The sequence below is a fragment of the Chiloscyllium plagiosum genome, chromosome 16 (genome assembly GCF_004010195.1).
Source record: "Chiloscyllium plagiosum isolate BGI_BamShark_2017 chromosome 16, ASM401019v2, whole genome shotgun sequence".
In the NCBI taxonomy this organism is placed as follows: Eukaryota; Metazoa; Chordata; class Chondrichthyes; order Orectolobiformes; family Hemiscylliidae; genus Chiloscyllium; species Chiloscyllium plagiosum.
Genome location: NC_057725.1, coordinates 59,759,521 through 59,784,329, shown reverse-complemented (window position 1 = coordinate 59,784,329; position 24,809 = coordinate 59,759,521). Strand labels below are relative to the sequence as shown.

General features: G+C 44.3%; 1 long non-coding RNA gene across 2 annotated transcripts; it reads right to left on the bottom strand.

Moving 5' to 3' along the window:
- Positions 1-1,919: 1,919 nt before the first annotated feature.
- On the bottom strand, positions 1,920-14,493 carry LOC122557950. Of its 2 annotated transcripts, none has more exons than XR_006313986.1 (3): positions 14,402-14,493; positions 7,069-7,173; positions 1,920-1,959 (listed from the first exon to the last, which is right to left on the bottom strand). It is a non-coding gene; the product is annotated as an uncharacterized LOC122557950 (long non-coding RNA). The 2 variants fall into 2 exon arrangements; XR_006313987.1 differs by lacking the exon at positions 14,402-14,493 and adding an exon at positions 8,452-8,558.
- Between the last annotated feature and the right edge of the window lie 10,316 nt (positions 14,494-24,809).

The following is a 24,809-nucleotide window of genomic DNA, read 5'->3' as shown; positions in this document are numbered from 1 at the left end:
GTTCGGGTAGGTGCCATGGACCTGAACAAGCATGTGGACCATGTGGAAGGTGCAACATCGCAAACACTGCAGCAGCAAAATGTGCCCGGCTCTTCGACAGTCTTTCTGGCTGTTCCTGTGAGTTCTCTCTCTTTGTCAAATGTTGAAGATATCTTGGAATCTGAGATGGACATGGTGGATGTTGTTGCTTCAACACCTTTGCCATCCAAAGAAGAAAATGAATTTCTTCTGAGATGCTCCCGGTGCAAGAGGTAAGCTGGGTGGGCCGCCTGTTTCAGAGGCAGAGTCAGAAGACTCTAACCTGGTGCTAAAATGTCCCAGGAGGAGTTACAGAAAAAAGAATTGGCCTATGTCCTCAGTTTCAGAGAGGGAGGAATGGAGCGATTGTAATGAGGTCAGGCGGGTGGATTTCATAGAATAAGAGCTCCCTGATTGGGGCTGTTAATCCAACCAGCAGGGGAGCCCTAGATGATAGGTATAGACAGGAGGGTCAAAGGTTCTGTTCACTCTGAGAACTGGCTCTGAGGGAGCTGGATCAGTGTCAAGGACTCTCCACATGTAAATAAAGGGTGACTTGGTGATGGGATACCGACCTCTGTGGAGTTATTTCACTCACATTTCATGTGTGGTTAAACAAACTGCAGCGTTCTCAAAGTAAAATGGATTGGAGAATCCAGAGTTGAGTAAGAAAAGTGTTTGTGTTAATTTTTTCACCTGTATCAAGGCCCATTGAAAACATCTTTCCATCTACCATTATTTATAACTGTTAACTACCTTGTCACATCTCATTCACACCCACTCTGGGGAATTAAATGCACAATATCCAATCAGTTCCGGTTCATTTCCACTACATTGAATTTCTTCTCTAAGCACAACACATAAATGCGTAATCATGATTAAAGCAGAACACAATTATTCCTGATTTATGCATGTTTATGCTTAAGGTTGTCAATCAAGCAGCTCAAATGTCTTTTCTGCACTAATGGCTGTGTTTAGAAATCTGTACACAATGTAAGCTTTATCATTTAGATTTATTTCTATGCAAGAGATCTCATGCACCACATCTCAATGCACTTTATAAACATGGAAGTCCTCTTGAAGCACAATCAATGCTGTAATATAGGTAAAACGCTGTGAATTTTCACACGACAAACTCCCACATTGGAAGTGAGGGACATGACTAAATGTGCTGGTTTTGAGATGTTGGCTGTGGGATAAATATGCCAGGGTACTGAGGAGAACACCCTGCTCTTTTGATTTGGAGATGTCAGTGCTGGACTAGGGTGTACAAAGTTAAAAATCACACAACACCAAGTTATAGTCCAACAGATTTAATTGGAAGCACTAGTTTTCGGAGTGCTGCTCCTTCATCAGGTGGTTGTGGAGTACGCAATTGTCAGACACAGACACAAAAGTTTACAATGTGATGTAACTGAAATTATACATTGAAAAATACCTTGATTGTTTGTTAAGTCTCTCATCTGTTAGAATGACCATATGTAAATCACAAAACCTTTTTAAAAAGTTACATTCTCAGGTTAACTTTAACAATTGGTGTCAGCCCAGATAATAAGTGAAGGTGTTAGCCCCCTGTGTGCTGTTGTCTGTGCCATAATGCTTAGACTGATTCTAATCTAAAAAATGAGTTAACAGAGTCTTACATGGATTCATGCAGTTTTTGACCAAAGTACAATCTAACTCTGCAAGTACAAATTCACCCCACAAACGTACATACTTAGCTATCAGCCTCTGCTCGGCTACTTTTTGCTGCTGCCTGTCCCCAAGTCCGCCTTGGAGGATGGTCACCCAAAGGTCCGAAGTCAAATTCCTGGACCGCTGAAGTGTTCTCCAACTGGGAGGGGACACTCCTGTCTGTCAATTGTTGTGCGGTGCCCATTCATCTGTTGCCGTATCCTCTGCTCGGTTTCACCAATGTACCATGCCTCAGGGCATCCTTGCCTGTAGTGTATGATATAAACAATGTTGGCTGAGTCTCATGAGTCACATCATTTTAGATTAGAATCAGTCTAAATATTATGGCATAGATAACAGCACACAGGGGGCTAACACCTTCAACATCTTATCTGGGCTGACACCAATTGTTAAAGTTAACCTGAGAATGTAACTTTTAAAAAAGAAGAATGGGGGGCACGGTGGCTCAGTGGTTAGCACTGCTACCTCACATCGCCAGGGACCCGGGTTCAATTCCAGCCTCGGGCGACTGACTGTGTGGAGTTTGCACATTCTCCCTATGTGTCTGTGTGGGTTTCCTCTGGGTGCTCCGGTTTTCTCCCACAATCCAAAGATGTGCAGGTTAGGTGAACTGGCCATGCTAAATTGCCTTTAGTGTTAGGTGCATTAGTCAGGGGGAAATGGGTGTGGGTGGGTTGCTCTTTGAAGGGTCAGTGTGGACTTGTTGGGCCACACTGTAGGGAATCTAATCCAATCAAAAGTGAAACTATCGTGGTCATTCTAACAGATGAGAGACTTAACAAACAATCAAGGTATTTTTCAATGTATAATTTCAGTTACATCACACTGTAAACCTTTGCTATAAATTCTGTGTCTTACAATTGTGTACTCCACAACCACCTGATGAAGGAGCAGCGCTCCGAAAGCTAGTGCTTCCAATTAAACCTGTTGGACTATAACCTGGTGTTGTGTGATTTTTAACTTTGTACACCCTGATCTTTGATACTGATCTATTTGAGAGGTTAGTTGGAATGTCTATTTAGCATCTCACCTGAAAGATTTAGTTACCTATCTGGGATGCTCTTTGGAGGGTCAGTGCAAACTTGATGGGCCAAATGGGCTCTTTTTGCTCAGTAGGGATTCCATGATTTATGGTCTACACTATTTCCGACCAAAACATTGGCAAATTGAATGTGTGCACTTGATTTTTATCATGGCAATCTTTCTTTGAATCCCTTGTTTGAATGTCACCGATTAGATTTTTTCTCCCACCACAGGGCTCTTGTCAAAGTTGTAAATTAAATTCTATATGACAGTGATAAAGGTAAACTTTCCCTTTCCGATCTGTCTGCAGCCTTTGATATAGTCGATCATACTATTGTCCTCCAGTGCTCCCCTACTGTTGTTCCCCTCAGTGTTCCCATTTGGTTTCATTTGTATCTGTCTAATGGTAGCAAAATAGCCAACTGTAATGGCTACTCTTCCCCTCCCACACTGTTGTATCTGATGTCCTTTAAGAATCTGCCCTCTTACTTATATGTACGTTAGAAACACAGCTCTAGCTTATCACCAATTTTCTTAATTACTTTGTTGTATTTAATCTGCCAAATTGCTAAAAGTGACATTTGGGCGAGCAGATACTTTCATCAACTAAATAGTGGGAAGATTGTAACCATTATCTTTGGATCCTTCCACAGACTCCATTCCCGAACCCACAACTCCATCTTGCTCTCTTGCAAACTTGGTGTTGTGTTTGATTTTGGAATGAACCTCCACCCCACAGATCTGTATCATCACTGAGACGACCTATTTTCAGCTTGGTAACATTGTCTGTCTCAAGGAGAAAGTGAGGACTGCAGATGCTGGAGATCAGAGCTGAAAATGTGTTGCTGGAAAAGCGCAGCAGGTCAGGCAGCATCCAAGGAGCAGGAGAATCGACGTTTCGGGCATGAGCCCTTCTTCAGGAAGGCTGAAGAAGGGCTCATGCCCGAAACATCGATTCTCCTGCTTCTTGGATGCTGCCTGACCTGCTGCGCTTTTCCAGCAACACATTTTCAACATTGTCTGTCTCCCCTACACCCACTCCATCTTGGCTCAATTCCTGCTGAATCTCTCACTTGTCTTTTTGTCACAACATTACCACTCAGCTGTGCAGTTGCACATTTACATTGCCCCTCCAAGGCTGCGTGAATAGCTGTCTTTCTGGCTCCAGAATGTCCTGATGCTTATGGGACTTGGAGGAACTCGCAGCTGGAAAGAGAATTTGAGAGAATGCTGCTCCGAACTTGACTATTCCAACATATCCAGGCTGGTCCACACACTCTTCCAGCTAATGGAGTTCAACCTGGATAAATACGAAGTGATGCATTTTGGAAGGTCGAACTCGAATGCTGAATATAGGATTGGCAGTGTGGAGGAACAGAGGGATCTGGGTGTGCAAGTGCATAGATCCCTCAAAGTTGCTACCCAAGTGGATAGGGCTGTTAAGAAAGCATATGGTGTTTTGGCTTTCATTAACAGGGAGATTGAGTTTAAGAGCCGCGAGGTTATGCTACAGCTCTACAAGTCTCTGGTGAGACACACTTGGAATATTGTGTCCAGTTCTGGTCGCCCTACTATAGGAATGATACAGAGATTTTGGAGAGGGTGCAAAGAAGGTTTACCAGGATGCTGCCTGGACTGGAGGGCTTGCCTTATGAAGAAAGATTGAATAGGCTCGGACTTTTCTCTCTGGAGAGAAGGAGGAAGAGAGGAGCCTGATCGAGGTATACAAGATAATGAGTGGAATAGATAGAGTCAATAGTCAGAGACTTTTCCCCAGGGCAGGCTTGACTGGTATGAGGAGTCATAGTTTGAAGACATTACGAGGAAGGTACAAAGGAGATGTCAGAGGTAGGTTCTTTACGCAGAGAGTTGTGAATGATCCCTCAAAGTTGCTACCCAAGTGGATAGGGTTGTTAAGAAAGCATATGGTGTTTTGGCTTTCATTAACAGGGAGATTGAGTTTAAGAGCCGCGAGGTTATGCTACAGCTCTTCAAGTCTCTGGTGAGACACACTTGGAATATTGTGTCCAGTTCTGGTTGCCCTACTATAGGAATGATACAGAGATTTTGGAGAGGGTGCAAAGAAGGTTTACCAGGATGCTATCTGGACTGGAGGGCTTGCCTTATGAAGAAAGGTTGAATAGGCTCGGACTTTTCTCTCTGGAGAGAAGGAGGAAGAGAGGAGCCTGATGGAGGTATACAAAATAATGAGAGAAATAGATAGAGTCAATAGTCAGAGACTTTTCCCCAGGGCAGGCTTGACTGGTATGAGGAGTCATAGTTTGAAGACATTAGGAGGAAGGTATAAAGGAGATGTCAGAGGTAGGTTCATTACGCAGAGAGTTGTGAATGCATGGAATGCATTGCTGGTGGAAGTGGTGGAAGCAGAGTCATTGGGGACATTTAAGCGACTGCTGGACATGCACATGGATAGCAGTGAGTTGAGGGTTAAGTTAAGTTACTTTATTTTACATTAGGATTAAACCTCGACACAACATCATGGGCCAAAGGGCCTGTTCTGTGCTGTACTTTTCTGTGTTCTATGTTCTAAAGTCTGCTGCCCATGACTTATCGCTCCCAGAGTAAAGCTTACTGCTCACCCTTACATTTGCTGACCTACATGGACATCTAGATCAAGCATTACCACAATTTTAAAAGGCTTGTTTTTGTTTAGAGATACCTCTATCACTTTATACCAGTGCATTTCTGTAATTTCCTCTTCCTCTACAACCATTGAGATATCTGCAGCCTCTAAACGGGTGACTTGAGTCCTATTTGTAATTGCTCTGTCATTGGTTACCTTGGCTGTCATTACTTTTGCTCTAACTATGGAATTTCTTTTCTAAACATCTTTGCCCTGTCCTCTTTTAAAACATCAAAAGAAACATGCTCCTTAGAGTCAGAGAGTCACAGAGTTGTACAGCATAGAAACAGACCATTCGGTCCAATCCAGCCATGCTGACCAAATATCCTAAATTAATCTAGTCCTATTTGCCAGCATTTGGCCCATATCCCTCTAAGCCCTTCCTATTCACATATCAATCCAGATTCCTTTTAAATGTTGTAATTGTACCAGCCTCCACCACTTCTTGTGGCAGCTTGTGCCATACACGCCCCACCCGCTGCATGAGAAAGTTGCTCCTTAGATCTTTCCCCTCTCACCTTAAACCTATGCCCTTTAGTTTTGTACTCCTCTACCCTGGAGAAAAGACCTTGTCTGTTCACCCTATCCATGCCCTTCATGATTTTATAAACTTCTATGAGATCACCTCCCAGCTTCTGATGCTCCAGGGAAAACAGCCCCAACCTATTCAATCCCTCCAACCCTGGCAAAATCCTTATAAATATTTTCTGAACCCTTTCAAGTTTCATAGCATCCTTCCTATGGCAGGGAGACCAGAATTGCACACAGTATTCCAAAAGTGACCTAATCAATGTCCTCTACAGCCACAACATGACCTCCCAATTCCTGTACTCAATGTTCCTTGATCAAGCTTTGACCAACTGTCCTAATATTGCTGAGTGCAGTATCGCACCAACTTTGTTTGATAATGTTCCTGTATAAGACTTGGAGACATCTTACTATATAAAAGGTAGCGTATAACTATAATTTGTTATTACATCATTTAGCAACATGCAGTAAAGCAGATTTGGACTCCCTGCCCAATGGCACTATTGTGCAACCTCTAATCTGTCACCCCACCTCACCTGCCTCTCTATCCAACTACCATTCTACCCATGTATACATTCTACCATAATTCTATAAATCCCAAACAACTTATGATATTAATTATGTCGACTTTTGCATTAAGAAATACATTAATTAAATGCATTAATGCCTGAGCCAGTTGTATATGTTATTAAAAAGCCGAACCAACAAATGACTAGCTCATAAAATATTTAATCTAAACATTAAATGCAAAAACCTTTTAATGTCTAAATCTTAGACATTATTCTCAAGGTTCCAGATGCCCCATCATCAGTTTGAATTTCCAGCCATACTTTTGAGCCATGGCATGACGGGACAGGTCTGATGGAGATCTACAGGGTGAGGAAAGACATCTTGTGGAGGATTACTGGGTAAGCGAAGAGGTCTGACAGAGATCTACAGGGTAAGGGGAGAGGTCTTGTGGAGGTCTACTGGGTAAGCGAAGAGGTCTGACAGAGATCTACAGGGTAAGAGGAGAGGTCTTGTGGAGACCTACATGGTAAGGGAAGAGGTCTGACAGAGATCTACAGGGTAAGGGAAGAGGTCTTGTGGAGGTCTACAAGGTAAGGGAAGAGGTCTGACAGAGATCTAAACGGTGAGGAGAGAGGTCTGACAGACAATACCACAATGTCTTCCTTTCCAGCAAATTCTGTTTCATATATCCTGGTTATCATTTTGTCGAAGTCGGTGCAGTTGATTCCAAGAAGTTCTGAGATTCCTAGCGATAACTGCAAAACAGACAGAATACATTTGCTGTTTTGGAAGTGAAAGGTTATTTATTAGATTATACTGAAGTACACATGGCAATCAAGCTGACGGTGGCTTAGTGAGTGTTTTGTTGTCTTGGAACATCTAACATTTCACGGGACACAATGAATCGCTACTGTCACCTTGCTTCACAACATTGATGATGGATGGAGGAGTGGACAACTTGCCCCTTGTCTCATCAACATTATTATGCTGTTGCCAGAGATCTGAGTGATGCCATTGATGGCATTCATTCCCTACTCACCGAATTAATTGGACATTACAGCTACACTCCTACATTAATGTATTGTAATGAATTTCCAAGCAACTTATGACATTAATTATGTTGACTATGCACATTAAAGATGCATTTATGTGCACAGCGTATTCTTGGTGAGAATACTGAAATACCATAACGCTGGCTGTGTGTAAGTTGGTAACCATTCCCAATCAGCAAAATTGGAAATCCAATGGAGAGAAGCCAAAGTTCCAGACTGAAAACTCCAGATTATAGCCAAACTTATGCATGTTTGTCTGGGCAGCATGGTGGCTCAGCGGTTAGCACTGCTGCCTCACAGTGCCAGGGACCCGGGTTTGATTCCAGCCTGGGGCAACTGTCTGTGACGTTTACACATTCTCTCTGTGTCTGCGTGGGTTTTCTCTAAGTGCTCTGGTTCCCTCCCACAGTCTGAAGACGTGCAACTTAGGTGGGGTGGCCAGGCTAAATTGTCCATAGTGTCCAGGGACGTGCAGGTTAGGTGGGTTAGCCATGGGAAATGCAGGGATAAGGTAGGGGTGTGTGTGTCTGGGTGAGATCTCTTCGGCGGCGGGGGAGGGGGATGTGTGGTTGCTGTGGACTCAATGGACCGAATGGCCTCCTTCCACACTGTAGGTTTCTATGATTGTATGAAATAGCTGTGTCAATCAATCTGAGTTGATTTATATCATGTTGGGAAACAAAATAACAGGCTATCATTTAATATCACAATTTCTCTGTGAAAGGACATTCAAGCCCTGCAAGTGTGGCAGACCTGAGGGAGCATTAAAGGAGCTGTCAAATGGAGACAAAATCATGTCAAGGCAAAGAGGTTGGACCACCCACAGAGCTCATCTGCAAGATGGATAACTGGGCCAATTCAAGACAAAGCACAGTTATCGGCTTCCATGTGGTCACAGTGAGTGTTCTGCAGTCACAACCACAGCAATGACAGATGATTGACTGTAATCAGAGGTTAGGAGTCCTGCTGTGAATGGCTCACCTCTTAACTCCCCACTGTCTCTCCACAATTGACAAGGCACAAGTCAGCCGTGTGATGCAACACGTTCCTGGATGCAGCTCCAGCAACACTCAAGAAGCTTGACACAATCCAGGACAAAGCATCCCAGTTGATTGGCACCACATCCACAAGCATCCACTCCCTCCACCACCGATGCTCAGTAGCAGCAGAGTGTACTATCTGTAAGATGTACAACAGAAATTCATACCAGACCCTTCGATGACACCTTCCAAATGCATGACCACTACCACCACCTAGAAGGACAAGGGCAGTAGATACATATGTGAACACAACTACCTGCATGTTCCCCTCCAAGCCCTCACCATCCTGACTTGGAAATATATCGCTGTTCCTCAGTGCCATCAGGTCAAAATCCTGGAATTGCCTCCTGAAGGGCATTGTGTGTCAACATGGACTGTAGCAGTTCAAGGAGGTAGCTCCCCGCAGACTTCTCAAGGGCAACTCAACAACAGGCAATAAATGCTTCCCAGCCACCAATGCCCACACCCCATGACTGAATAAAACAACACCTCACAAATGTCCTGACTGAGTATGCGGCAAGGCACATTTTTCACGTGGATGAATTTGAATTAGTAATAGAGACATACAGCATGAAAATAGACCATTCGGTCCAACTTGTCCATACTGAGCAGATATCCTAGCCTAAACTAGTCCCATTTGCCAGCACTTAGCCCATATCCCTCTAAAGCTTCCTATTCACATACCCATCCAGATGCCTTTTAAATGTTGCAATTGTACCAGCCTCCACCACATCCTCTGGCAGCTCATTTCATAAACGCACCATCCTCTGCATGAAGAAGTTGCCCCATAGGTCTCTTTTATATCTTTCCCCTCACACCCTAAACCTATGCCCTCTAGTTCTGGACTCCCCCATCCCTGTGGTAAAGACTTCATCTATTTATCCTATTCATGGCCCTCATGATTTTATAAACCTCCATAAGGTCACCCCTCAGCCTCTGATGCTCCAGGGAAAATAACCCCAGCCTATACAGCCTCCCCCTTGAACTCAAACCCTCCAACCCTGGCAACATCCTTGTAAATCTTTTCTGAACCATTTCATGTTTCACAACATGTGGGCGGCACGGTGGCACAGTGGTTAGCACTGCTGCCTCACAGCGCCAGAGACCCGGGTTCAATTCCTGACTCAGGCGACTGACTGTGTGGAGTTTGCACATTCTCCCCGTGTCTGCGTGGGTTTCCTCCGGGTGCTCCGGTTTCCTCCCACAGTCACAAAGATGTGCGGGTCAGGTGAATTGGCCGTGCTAAATTGCCCGTAGTGTTAGGTTAAAGGGGTAAATGTAGGGGTATGGGTGGGTTGCGCTTCAGCGGGTCGGTGTGGACTTGTTGGGCCGAAGGGCCTGTTTCCACACTGTAAGTAATCTAATCTAAACATCCTTCTGGTAGGAGGGAGACCAGAACTGCACACGATAATCCAGTAGTGACCGAGCCAATGTCCTGTACAACCACAACATGACCTCCCAACTCCTATACTTTTGTTTTACTTTCTTACTAGGTCATTCTTTAATGTTTAAAGATGAAATATATATTAGTGGAAAGCGAAGCAAGGAATGTGTGACTGCCTTGGTTGTGCCAACATGGATGGCACCGGCAAGTTGTTTGTGCTTGAGATGGATAAATTCAAGAAGCCACATTGTTTTGCAATATCAAGACACTGTACCTACAGTATGAGGCCAATAAAACTGCTGGGATGATCTCTAACACTTATGATGTATGGATTGGGAAATTGGACAAAATGTTCGAATGGAGGAAAAGGATGATTATCATTACAACACACAATAGCGCTGATCACCCTGACATTGCAAGCCCTATGAATTTCAACCTGATTTCCGTGACTCCCAACAAGCGTGAGACAATGAGCCAGGGGGTTGATTGGAGACCAAAAAACTATTTACTGATGGCAACTGATCTCTCAGGTTATTGAGGGAATCAATGAGTAGCAGGAGTACAACACAATCACTTTAGATGCATTGTTCATGATGCACAAGGTGAGGGTGACCATGACGGAAGCCACAATTGCCAACTGCTTCTACCATACGGGACTCAAACAGGCTACAATTGCGCAAGATGCCAAGAGAGAGGCAGGTTGGCCGGGTGAGACCCATCAACCTCATGACAAGGCTCTTCTTGCTCATCTATGGCTAGCTGGTGTGGAAATTCCAAAATAGACAGGCTGGAGGCTGGAAGAGCACAGCAAACCAGGCAGCATCAGGAAGTGGAGAAGTTGACATTCTGAGTGTAACCCTTCTTCAGGACTGGGGGTGAGTGTGGTGAGAGCTGCAGATAAAGGGGGAGATGGGGACAGGGTGGTGAAGTGGGGATAGGTGAAGTCAGGTAGAGGGTATAACCTGGTTGGTCAATGGGAGGAATGAATCCAGTTGGTGGCAGGGAGGATAGGAAGGGAGGGAAAGAGGCTGGGAAGGGAGTCGGGGATGGGGAGGGAGGTTATTTGAGTGCTCCAGGCGGAAAATGAGGTGTTGTTCCTCCAATTTGCGGTTTGGTTAGTTTTGGCAATGGAGGAGGCCAAGGATGGTCATGTCTGAAAGGGAGTGAGAAAAGGAATTGAAATGGGTGGTGACTAGGAGGTCCAGTCAGCTCCTGTCGGCCCGGCTGAGATGACTGGTGAACTGTTCTCTAAGGTTACGTTTGGCCTTGCCGATATAGAGAAGACCACATCGGGAGCACCTGATGCAGTAAACTAGCTTGGAGGAGAGGCAGGTGAACCTGTGTCTCACCTGGAAGGACTGTTTGAGGCCCTGGATGGCGGTGAGGCGGGTGGTGTACCAGCAGGTTTTACATAATTTCCATTTGCAGAGCAAGGTACCTGGGGGTTTGGGGGGAGAGTGGCACAAACTAAGGACTTTCAAAGGGAACGATCCTTGCAGAAGGCAGAGAGGGGTGGGGAGGGGAAAATGTTCTTGGTGGTGGGGTCTATTTGGAGTTGGCAGAAGTGTTTGAGGATGATGCGTTGGATACGGAGACTGATGGGGTGGTAAGTGAGGACAAGAGGGACTCAGTCTTTATTGCGTTGAGGGATGTTTAGAGCAGTGGAACAAGGAATGGTGGTGGTGCAGTGGAGGGCTGTCTGGTTGACGGAGGGAGGAAAAGCATGTTGTCAAAATAGTTAGACATCTGTGATGCTCGAGAGTGGATTGTCTCCTCGACCAAGCAAATTCAGAGGAGGCAGAAGAATTTGGAGAATGTGATTGAATTCTTGCAGGATACTGGTGGGCAGAGGTGTAATACAGGTAGTTATGGGAGTCTGTGAGTTTGTCAGAAATGTCTGTCTGGAGGCTGTCGCCGGAGATGGAAATGGTGAAGTCAAGAAAGGGGAGGGAGGTGTCCGAGATGGACCAAGTGAATTTGAGAGCAGGGTGGAAGTTGTGGATGAAGTCGATGAACTGCTCCAGTTCAGCATGGTGCAGGACGCTGCACCAATGCAGTCATCAACGTAACTGTGGCAGAGTTGGGGCACAGTGCCTGTGTAGGTACTGAAGAGGAACTGTTAAATATTAAACAAAGAGGCAGGCATAGCTGGGGCCCATTCAGGTGCCCATGGCCACCCCCTTGATTTGGAGGAAATGGGAAAACTTAAAGGAAAAGTTATTGAAGGTGAGGACCAGTTTGGCAATGTGGAGGAGGGTATTGGTGGAGGGGGACTGGATGGGTCTGCTGGAGAGGAAGAAGCGGAGGTCCTGGGGCAGTCCTTGTGGGGTATGGACGTGTATAAGGACTGCACTTCCATAGTGAAGAGAAAATGCTGTGGGCCGGGGAACCGGAAGTTGTTGAAGAGGTGGAGGGCGCGGTCGGTGTCACGGATGTTGGTGGGAAGTGCCTGAACTATGGGGGAGAGGATGATGTCGAGGTAGGAAAGATGACTTCGTTGGGGCAGGAGCATGCTGAGACTATAGGTCGGCTGGGGTAGTTGGGCTTGTGGATCTTGGGGAGCAAGTAGAACTGGGCAGTGCAGGGCTGGGGGACTATGACATTGGAAGCAGTAGAGGGGAGACCACAGGGGAGCAATGAGGGCATGGACAGTGTGGGTGATTTTGGCCTGATGGTCGCGGTGGGGTCGCGGGCAAGGGGGAGGTAGGACGTGGTGTCAATATGTTGGAGTTTGGTCTCTGCGATGTAGAAGTCCGTCTCCAGACTATCACCGCCCAACCTTTGTCAGTGGGTTTGATGGTGAACTAGGGGTTGTTGCAGAGTGAGTGGAGTGCTGTACATTCGCAGAGGGTGACGTTGGAGTGGGTGAGGGAGGTGGAGAAATTAAGGCAGTCAATGTCACATCAGCAATTTCCATTGAAGAGTTCTAGGGCAGGTACAAGGCCTTCAGGTGGTGACCAAGTAGAGGAGGAAGGTTGGAGGTGGAAGAAGTGATCTTCAGAGGGTGGTTAGGAGTTTTTGTCAAAGAAGAAGGCAGAGGCAGAGGAAGAAGAGCTTCACGTCGTGGGGGATCCGGAATTCATTGAGGTGGGGCGGAAGGTATAAACGTGAGCCCTTTTCTGAGGACAGATCATTCGGCCTCAGACAGTTTGAGGTTGGGGGGACAGTGAATTCATAGCAGGGCTCGGAGTAGGGTTTTGGCAGAGTCCTGGGGCAGCTGATGGGTGGAGGGAGGAAGGATGATGATGGGTGAGGTGGTAGGGGAGAGTGGGTGAGGGAAACAAAGGAGATTGGGAGGAGTGTGGGTTGGGGAGTGGGGTGGGGTCTGGGAAGGGGTGCGGGGGGGTTGGGGTGAAGAGGGAGACCTGGAGAGGTAAGGTGCATGGGATATGAAGCCGAAAACCTGTTTGTTGCATTGGTGGATTCTCCATTAGATGTAGAACAGTAGGTGTCCACCACACTTTTGGGAAAGGGAGGCCTTGTGCTAGGGGATGGTGGAGGAGAGGGAATGGAGGTGCGTCCACATAGCTGAGAGAGTGGAACAGAGAATCCGAAGAGAGAATTGTTGGTGGAGGCTTTGGAGGTATTGTAAGTATGGAGCATCAAATTTGGAGGGTTAAAAATGCACCTGTAGGTCTGGGGGTAGGAGATGGTTGCAAAGATAGCAGCTGAGGAATGTCACATGGCTGTAGTATCGAGTTTGTTTCATCGTGTGGTCAAAGAGCTGGAGGGCTGAGGAGATTACAGTGTTGTGGCAGTGAGAAAGGGACTCATTGAGTGCACATGGTCTGAGGGAAGCAGAGAACTTCTTCAAAATGGGCATCCTTTGAAGAGGCATCACGGTGGAACAAACCCGGTTAGAGACAAAAAAGACTGCAGAAGCTGGAACCCAAAATAGACAGGCAGGAGGCTGGAAGAACATAGCAAGCTAGGCAGCATCAGGAGGTGGAGAAGTCAATGTTTTGGGTGTAACCGTTCTTCAGGACTGGGTGTGTGTGCAGGGGGCGCTGCAGATAAAGGGGGAGATGGGGACAGGGTGGTGAAGTGGGGATAGGTGAAGACAGGTAGAGGGTATAACCTGGTTGGTCAATGGGAGGAATGAATCCAGTTGGTGGCAGGGAGTAGTGGAGGTTGGGTGGGAGGGGCTGGGAAGGGAGTCGGAAGCTGGGAAGGGAGGTTGTTTGAAATTGGAGAACTCCATGTTGAGACTTCCAGGCTGTAGGCTGTCCAGGTGGAAGATGAGGTGTTCTTCCTCCAATTTGCAATGTGGTTCATTGTGGCAACAGAGGATGGTCATGTAGGAAAGGGCGTGGTTAGGGGAATTGAAAATGGGTGGTGACGTGGAACTCCAGTCGGCCCAACAGAGACAACCATGGAAACCTACGCTGAGCTGGACAACATTGTATCCTGCACAATCGAACTGACACCCGGGAGCAATCAGACATGAGGTACATTCTTCAGATGAGGAGACTGATGAGCTTGAAAGGTCTGAGGAATATTTACCCACCTGTTACCCAGGCTGAAGACACTAAGTCAGTGCAGGATATTTCACTGTAGCACGACTGCACTGGAAAAGACGTTCAACTACATCGATGACGGCACCTGAGGCAGAAAAAAGATTATTGAGTGCTGTCCAGAGTTAAATCCTAACATTTTCACTGCTTTTACCGTACAAGGTCAGGCCATTGTAAGGTGTGAACAATTCAAAAAATAAGGACATTTTCTATATGCTTAGTGCATCACTGTATTCTCTTTTTTTCAAAATAGAACACGTTGCTAGGCAAATCAGATTACATAGCAGCCTCCTCAATGATCTCAAAGCTCAACTTAATATGAATTTGTGGGCAGATCTCCTATGATTCAACTTACATTAATTTTACTATGCATGTGCGCTCACACGCACGTGTGTGTGTATATACACTGTTTGTAGTCCTTTAACGCCTTTTCACAGCCCTATCTGACATTTTCTGGTAAATGTTCACTGACACAACGAAGAGCGTTGGGGTATTTGAATATCTTTTCAGTGTATTTGAGCTTGTCTGGATGAATAAATATATCAGTGAAAGGGTGATTACATAGATGTGTAAGTGGATTAGGGTGGGTGAGATAAGTGGGCAGCTTGTCTATGAGGAAGAGTGTAGGTAGATCGGTGGCAGGGTGGTAAGTGCGTACAAGATGAACTGAGTAGACTAATGGGTGGGCGTGTTGGTATCTGGTTAGAATGGATAGAGTGGGAACTGTGTAGGATGGTACTGTGATAGTTCTAGGGCAGATTTGCATTCATTCAAAGGAATCCCTTCAGTGCTAAATCCTTTCTGTGACTTGGAGGTTCCTACACCAGATTTTCTAAAGTTAGTGTCACTCTTCAGTTTCAAAATGCTGGTTTGTCAGGCAACAGTGTTTTCTCTAATTCTGTAGTCCTTTTTCATTCTAAGTAAATATGTTTTGGCCCTCTTTGTGGCTTCCTCATAAACTCCACCACATGGCTCCATCTTCCTTCAGACTCTCAACGGAGCTGTATGCTCTTCCCAAGCAGTGCTAAATCTCAGTATAATGGCCTACCATACCATTTGCTTTTTTCCCATGTTAAACCTGTCACACACATAGATTCTTGCATTCTGCATACAATAGTATCAGGACAATTCTGACTTAGCACCTGACAGTCTATTGAATGATGAGTAGATCCATCTTGAATCTACTCATCAGTTGAGTATCCACAGCTCTCTGGGGTAGAGAATTCTAAAGATTCAAAAATTGAATTTATTGTCACATATGCCAAGGCACAGTGAAAAGCTTTATCTTGTGAGCAATACAGGCAGATCACAGAGTTAAGTAGCATAGATAGTAAATAATAAGTAAACAGCGGCAAAAACAAAAACGCAGGAAGAGGCAAATGTTAAGAGTTTGTGAGTCCATTCAGTATTCTAACAACAATAGGGTAGAAACTGTTAGGAAACTGGCTGGCGTGTGTATTTAGGCTTCTGTACCTTCTCCCTGATGGTAGAGGTTGTAGAATAACATTGCCAGGGTGGGATGGATCTCAAATCATTGAGTGAGGATTTTTTTCCTCAACTCAGTCCTAAATGGTTAACCTCCTTTCTGAGACTATGACACCATGTTCCAGATTCTCCAGCCAAGGGAACCATTTTCTCCAATTCTTTTGAGAATTTTACAAGTTGCAATGTAATCCATTCTTTTTCATCTAAACACCTGGAAATAAAGATGTAATTCATACAAATTCTTCCTTCGAGAACAATGTCCTCATCCTAAGGACAGTCTAGTCAATGTCCTTTGGATTCCTCTGAAGACAAGTATGACTCTACTTGGATGAAAAGAATAAAACTACAAGAATTACTCCTTGTGTGGTCTCACAAGTGTCCTGTATAATAACAGTGAGACTTCTTTACTGTCATACTCTATTCCATATAACAAAAGCTGACATAACGACTGATCTGCTGCCACAGTGTAAGCTTTTGTCTCCAATATTCGTACCCAATGAGACAATACATATGTTCCTTTCTGTAATTATGAGCTAGGTGTGGATAACGTACTGCTGTAAGGGAAAATGTATGTTTATTTCAACTCCGTGTGTGTACATATATTATAGTCACCAGCACTTCAGTGTCTGGGCTAATATTAAACTATGTGGTGGCCTCCAACAGCATGCTCTCATAGAATCTCTACAGTGCAGAAGAAGGCCATTCAACTCATCTGCACTGATTCTTCGAAGAGTATCCCAACCGGACTCCCACCATATCCCATAACCCTGCATTTACCATACTTAGCTTACACATTTTCAATTTCAGCCAATCCACCTAACCTGCACATCTTTGGACTGTGGGAGGAAACCAGAATATCCAGAAGAAACCCACATAGACACAGGGAGAATATGCAAACTACACGCATATAGTTACCCAAAGCTAGAATCGAACCTGAGTCCCTGGCACTGTGAGGCAACAGTGCTAACCACTGAGCCACCATGCGGCACCATCAGCATGCCATAGCATCAGTGTGACCCCAGTTCAGACAGAGTCTGAGACCTTTAAACCCTCAGGTCACACGTTACGATGCAGTGATCGTATCACCAGCATCTCTCATAAATATGCTACTTTTGAGATAGAACAGAACACCATTTGTCTTTTCTAATTGATTGCACCACCTGCACACTAACTTTCTGTAATTTACTAAGAAGCTCACCCAAGTCTCTCTGAAAGTAAACATTTCCCAATCTACTGCTATTCAGAAAATATTCTGGGTTCTATTGCCTTTGCCCCATGAAATACTTCCACAGAGGCCAGTATCCCTCACCAAGTAACCCTTTTTTTACACATGGAAAGTTCTTGACACTGACCCAGCTCCCTCACAACCAGTTCTCAGAGTGAACAGAACCCCTTTGACATTCTTGCTTATATCTGTCAGCCAGGGCTCCCTGATTGGACTAGATTAACAGTTCCAATCAGGGAACTCATATTCCATGAGGTCCATCAGCCTGACCTCATTATAATCGCTACACACAAAGGCATCAGTCATATGCTAACTCTGCTTATGCTCATTTTCCACTGGATGAGACACTGACTCTCAAAGGTAATACTACCTATTGTTATTCTTGGACTCAAATGACTGAACTGGTGACATCAATCAAACATTATTCACTAGGACATGACAGGGAATGTGCCACTGATGGCATTGTTGGTGATAATGTGGATAGTCCATCCTATTTGGCATCTTCTATCATCACATTATCTACTGGGCAGTTCAGCCCAGGATGAAATGTCTGCCAGAGTTCTGCAACTATATAGGGGGTCTTTGGTGAGGCCACCCATTTGGAATAGTGTGTGCAGTTTGGCCTTCTTATCTGAGGAAGGCTGGTCTTGCTATAGAGGGCAGCAAAGTTTTACTAAATCGGTTCCTGGGATGGCAGGACTGACATGTAAGGAGAGATTAAGGCAGTGAAAATGTTGTTCATTAGAGTTTGGAAGAATGAGGGGGATTTTACAGAAGCCTGTAAAATTCTAGCAGGACTGGACAGGTTAGATGCAGGAAGGATTTTCCCAATCATGGTGGAGTCCAGAACCAGGATTCATGGTTGAAGGAAAAGGAGTAAACCTTTTAGGTTTTATATGAGGAGAAATTTCTTCACCCAGAGAATGGTGAGTTTACGAAATTTACTACCATAGAAAGTGGTTGAGACCAAAAAATTATGTGTTTACAAGAAGGAGGTAGATATAGCTCTTGTGGATAAAAGAATCAAGGTATATAATGTGACAATGCTACTCCTTTAACAAGGTTATGTTGTCCTTGTTTTTTTTTTCTCAGAAGGTCATAAAGGCACAGGATTAAAGGGCTTTAGGGCCAGTTTAATTATATCTAACAGACACTGCCTCAGACAAAAGGCTTTCAAGTTTTAAAAACAATACTTATACAATGAAAGGGAAGTAGCTAGTTCTCCCAGCTCAGCTTTACTCTGGATTGGTTTGGGTTTTAGCAGTCTGGCCGTTCACTGAAAGTAGTCAGTCAGTGAGGGTGTTGGTCTAAGAAACAGCTACATGGAAGAAGGTATTACATGCTGAATATTTCTCTGCCATGTCTCTCTCTCTCTCTCCTGTAGGACCCTGTGCTTAAATTTGCCTTTTGTGCCAAGGGATGTTTATGAAGATTGTTGCAAAAGTGTTTGGAGCAGCATTATAAAGTTGGAATGATCTATTGGGTTTTTGGATAGATTAAGTTATTTAGTAATCTGTTCTCTTTTGTTTGTGTTTCATTTGGTAATCTTGTAAATAAATTGTTTTGTTTAAAACTAAGTGGTTTGACTAGCTGATTCTCTGCTGGAATATCTACTTTACAGTTGCTTAAAACAACTAGCAAAGTTAGGGTTTGGGCTACTTTCTTGAAATGCTTTGTGGGAATCTGGCCTGGTCCATAACAATGGGGGGCGGGGGGAGTGGAATTGATCAGTTATGACTATGTAGAATGTGTTATGGACCAGACCAAACCCCCTCAGAATACATTCAGAATATAATCTAACTTTTTCTTATTTTAAATGTAAGTGCCAGACATGGTTCAAACTACCAGAATTGAAGCACAACATCATTTATTCATACACTATAGTTAAAATGCAACAAAAGAAATAGAGTATCATTAACTCTATTGGAAAACTAAACAGAATAATATTTACTAAACAGTAACTGATCCAATATCATAGCATTTAATAAGTACACTCTTAGCATAGGTAATTTCAGACAAATAGATTGTCTCAAGGCAATTCTCCATTCCAGGAGGATAAACATCAAGAGAAAACTCTGAGAGAGAGAGGGTAGCAGGGAGAGATGTACTGCAGCTTCCAAACCCAGCTTCAAAACCCTAGCAATGGCTACTGAAAAACTAAAACTAAAACTCCTGGTTCTGTGAGAGCTTAACCCCACCCATTCAGCCTGCTTCTATTGTTCTAACCTTTAAAAAAAAGCCCAAGGCCTCATAATCTGTTTAGTTTATGGGCTTTGAAGCAGACTGATTAGCACCTCTGATCTCAATCTTGCTTCATAAAAATACCAGGTCAAAATAGACCTCTTGAAGTCATAGTATCATCACAAACACCAGAGCAATTTTGAGGGATTGAATGTCCTACTCTGATCTTCTATGTTTCTATGTTTTCTATGTTGGCATTATGGCAATGTCGGCTGGGACATTGTTCTCTCCCACTATATGAAGGTACCTCATACCCATTTCAATTAGATTTCCACTCTACCTCTCCTCTGCATAAAAAGATCCTTGACTCCATCAGCGTCGAGATTGCTCAGAAGAAGCATAAGCTGATATACGTAGCTGGAGCTTTGAACATGGGCAATAATCTAAGTTTGGGTCCCAGGTAGATTGTGGGATTGGAGCACCCAAAAAGTACTTAATGTCAAGGAGATGAATGATCTCTACCTGTTCCTGTGCACTAAGGAGATTTAGTACTGGAAGGGAGAGGAAAAATTGGGCAAGGGTTGGGGTGAGTTGCGAAGAAAATTTCAGACTCAAGTATTGACATTCCTCAGGCACCGGATCACAAAACTGAAATTAAGAAATGTCTAAAAATTAATTTGCTTTATTGAGAAGGTCAACTTCTCCACTGTATTTAACTTCCTTGCTTCAGAGTTTGTCAGTAGCAGCTGATGTCATTAATATTCAGATGCATCTTTTCTACTCAACTATTATGCTAACCAGCAGCAGGGGCATTGTGGTTTGCTTTTAGATTTACCTCCTCTCTCTGTCTCCATAAAAACCTGAGAAAAACCTTGCTGTCATCGAATATGGAAGCAGGATATATTCACATGCCCTCCATCCTCAGCCCACTCACTAATAAATGTTGAGAACTCATCAGTAAACCCAAGGCCACTAACAACGTCACAAAGAATGAAAGGAAATTTTGCTGTAGGCAAATCACAAACAGCCTGTCAGGAACTCATCTTCATAAATGGGACGAGTGGCATTGTAGGAGAAAAAGCAATGATACAGGCTGAACTAGAATGTGTTAAAGTTTAACTTTGAAGTACAACTTCTCAACTCTCATTGTTAATGCTCATGCATAGTCTTTGTCCGTCACATTGATGCTAAAAATACTTCACCCTTTAGGCTTTTGCATCACCTGAATATGAACATGTACTTCAAACAGATTGTAATCCATTCCCAACAGCTTAAGAAGCCAGAAAAACAACAGATACCTTTTTGTAACAAGCTTTCTTAGCCATCAATGGCAAGGCTAGCATTTATTGTCCATATTTATTGTTCTTGGGGAATAGTTTATCTTGAACTGTAGAAATTTGTGTGGTGAAGGTGCTCCTATAACATGACGCAGCTACAATGAAGTAATGGTGATATCTATCCAAGTTGTAGTCGTGTGTTACTGAAAATGGAGTGAAGCAAATGGGATACTCATGCACATGTCCTTGTTATATTAGGTGAGGGACGCTGTCGAAGATGTTATGGTGAGTTGTTGCTGTGGTAAGGTGTGCAATTGCTATAATTTTGTGGATAGGCTGCCACTGAAGTGGATATCTTTGTTCTGAATGGTGGGAGTTGAAAAGATATAGCAGAAAATATAATTATCAGACTAATTTCAGAAGGCTTCTGAATAGCATGCTGGTTAAAGCCTCATTTTTCACTTTGAAGACCTAAATTGACTTTTTGAGTCACTCTATAACCAACCTTTATTAATTTATTTCTGCACCTCTTGATTCTAGACAGACTGTGTGAAAAGAGGTGGTGGGAAGTTTTTTTTTGCTATCTACTCTCTCCTGGATTTTGAGAAGGTTGTCCCATGGATAAAGCCCGTTGCTTTTATCATCAAATTGTTCTTTGTTATACTCAGGCCTATACTTGCCCTAATGTGTCAAATCGTTTACAAACAAATTAACAGTATAAGATATAAAAACAGTAAATAGAGTCATAGAGTCAGAGAGTCCTACAGTATGGAAACAGGCCCTTTTGCCCGATCTGATCCATACCAACCAAAATGTCCATCCATGCTAACCCCATTTCCCTGCACTTGGTCCATATCTTTCTAAACCATTCCAATCAATGTATTTATCAAAATGCCTTTTAAATGTTGTTAATGTATCTACCTCAACCACTTCCGCCGGCAGCTCATTTCATATGCGTACGATCCCGTGTGTATAAAAGTTGCTCCTCAGGTTCCCTTTTATTCTTTCCCCACTAACATTGAACTGATGCCCTCTCATCCTCGATTCCCCAACCCTGGGAAAAAGATTGAGTGCCTTCACCCTAAAATCTCTCCTCGTTTTCCTATGTTCTAAAGAAAAATCTCCCAGCTTGTCCAACCGCTCCCTATAACTTAGACCATTGAGTCCTAGCAACATTCTTGTAATTTTCTTCTGCATTCTTTCTAGTTTAATAACGTCCGTCCTATAGCGAGGTGACCAAGACTGAACACAATACTCCAAGAGTGGCCTCATCAATGTCCTGTATAACTGCAACATAACTTCCCAACTTCTATACTCAATGTCCTGATTGATGAAGGCCAGTGTGCCAAAGCCTTCTCCACTGCCCTGTCTACCTGTGACTCCACTTCCAGACAGCCATGCACCCGAAAAAACCATAATAGCATGGACTACAGGAGCAGAATGAGGCCATTTGGTCCATCCAGTCTGCTATGTCAATCGATCATGGCTGATATGTATGCCAAGCTCTGTGGAAGGCCAAGCCCAGGAGAGTGAGTCTGCAGGACCCTCTCATGAGCCTGGGTCCTCTATGTCTAAACACGCCTTGGAATGACCAGTCATGTATTCTTGACCCACACCAGCAACTAAAGAGCAGGCTTCCTCCACATCAGCTCGTCAGCATTGCACTTAGATACAGTGGGAAGGAAAGACTCAGAATCCTTACAGTATGGAAACAGGCCCTTCAGCCCAACAAGGCCACACCGACCCTCCGAAGAGTGACCCACCCAGACCCATTCCCCTATTATCTTACATTTATTCCTGACCAAGATACACATACCTGGACACTATGGGCAATTTAGCATGGCCAATTCACCTAACCTGCATATCTTTGGACTGTGGGAGGAAACCGGAGCACCCGGAGGAAACTCACGATGACACAGGGCGAGTGTGCAAACTCCACACAGACAGTTGCCCAAGGCTAGAATAGAACTAGAATAGAACAAAAAAACCTTTCTGTGGACACATAGGTGGCATGGGTGACACCTCATTGTAAATAATCTTGCATTCTTGCAAATCTAATGTCACTTGTACTCTCAAAATGTTTCCTTGTGTCTTTGTAGCTTGTCTGACCTGGTGAAGTCACACCCATTTCAGATATGAGCGGCTGCTTCAGACCCCGCATGGATGAAAGGAGTTGTAATGGACAACTATCAGTCATTTCTCACAGTCAACTGGCTCCTTGATTGCAGTAGCCTCCGATATCAGGGATCCATGAATGGCAAGGTTGATGTGGGCAAGACTGAGACTAAATGCAATGCGCAGGGGTTGTGTTAGGGTCTGGCCTGCTCACATTATTCCCCACTGATACCCACCTTGTGCATGAGAGCACAGAATCAATGATGCATCTCTGCAGGTAAGTTTCAATCCATCTTCCTGTGTATCAAGGGAGTGCATTGCCTTTCAAGACTGAGAGGTATATATAAGTTTATATTTCCACTGACCCCGATAGCACAGTTGCCCGCAGAGAGAAGCTGGACAAAGTGCTTCCTGTCAGTTTACACACTATCTGAAAGGATGTCCAAGCATTTCAGGGCATTGCAGTAGTCTACACAAAGTCTGGAATGTAGAAGGTTAGCCAATGATAAAATGGTGAACAGGAGGTGTGTCAGGATTGCTCACAACCCGCTGCCTTTCGGGAGAGAGTTTGCTTCACAATACTCGAACTCCTTATCCTGGCTGAGGCTTTGAAAGCCACCTAAACTCAGCACCATGTGATGTTTCTGCACTGACTTACTGAGTCCTGCTGTCTCCTCCCACACAGCAACAGAAAAGTAGCCAAGTACACAACTACTGCGGACTGTCATATGACCATCAGAAAGTTACATAATGAAAGGAAGTCCAAACCCAGCTCCTTCCTTCTAGTAACAGTTTTCAGTGAGGTTCCGTCTGGTCTCTCATTCTCCATGGTGCACAGTTCTATCATGGTCTCTTTGATATCCTTCCTGGGCAATGTCCTGACCCTCATCCTCAGAGAACTGCTTTCAACCCCCATATCCTCCAGTTTAGCAACACCCCCCTCCCTGAATTTTAGTTAGCTCCAATTGTGAAAGGCACTGCAGGATACAATAGCGTGGGGATACTCTTTGTGGGCTTTGCTGTCAAAATCAGTTCGGCTTTCAAAGTCTCATCTGAAGAAGGTTTCACTATGACATTTTTGGAACCATGGATAATGTTGTATCCCCATCCTCCAACGGGCTGAAGGTTTCATCAAGGTATAATCAGCCATGTTTGGACACAGTACTCCTTGTCTCCCAGGGCCCATTTCTATACCTGAGAACTGATGCAATGGTGAAGCCTGAAGCAAATAGCATCAGTGACACCCTGGATGCATTTATGGGCCAAGAAGTGAGCGGTGCCAAACAGGTTCCCATGTGTTTCCAGGAAAGAGCCACTGTCATAAATATTTAGGACTGATGGAAACATGCCATGCAACAGGAGGGGATGGCCACTCATTACTTCCAAGCACAAGTTCAGTAATAGTGGGACTAGGCATCCTTTATCTGTGCTTGCTTTGCATTTCCAGCAAATGTAGATGATGACAGTGAGGGTAGTAGGTTATGGTTTTTCTCCTCCAACGTTTTGGAGAATCTTCACCTCATGTCTCTCCCTCTGGAGGCTGTGCTGAACTTGCTGTTCTCTTCTTGGGCTTAGTGATGACATAGTAATTAGTGTCTTCTTCCACACTGTCATCTCATGGCTACAAAGACAACAAAGAATTTCTCAGGCAATGGTTCCAACTCAGATGAGTGAACAGGTAATGGGTGGGGAAGGGAACAAGATGTCAGTCACGGTACTCATGATCTCTCACTTCAATCACAATGAAGTGACATGTTATGGTCTCACACAATGAAGTGACATGGAGACCGATGTCTGGCCTTGATATGGTGCTCTGAGCTTTGTATCCTTATTCCGAGATATGTTACAGATCCAAAGTTCTAATTCTACAGTGGGGGAGTGAAATGCATACACTTAGCCACCTTAAAATACTTAAAACTCAAACGTATACAAAGTAATAAAGTAATTAACTAAGCAGAGATGGCAGTGCAGGTGATGTACTGTAGCTGTATGATGTGGGAGCTGGCTGATCCCATTGTGAATGGCAGTGACCACATCTGCAGCAAGTGTTGGTTGCTGGAAGAACTCCGGCTCAGAGTTGATGATCTGGAATCTGAGCTTCAAACACTGCGGCACATC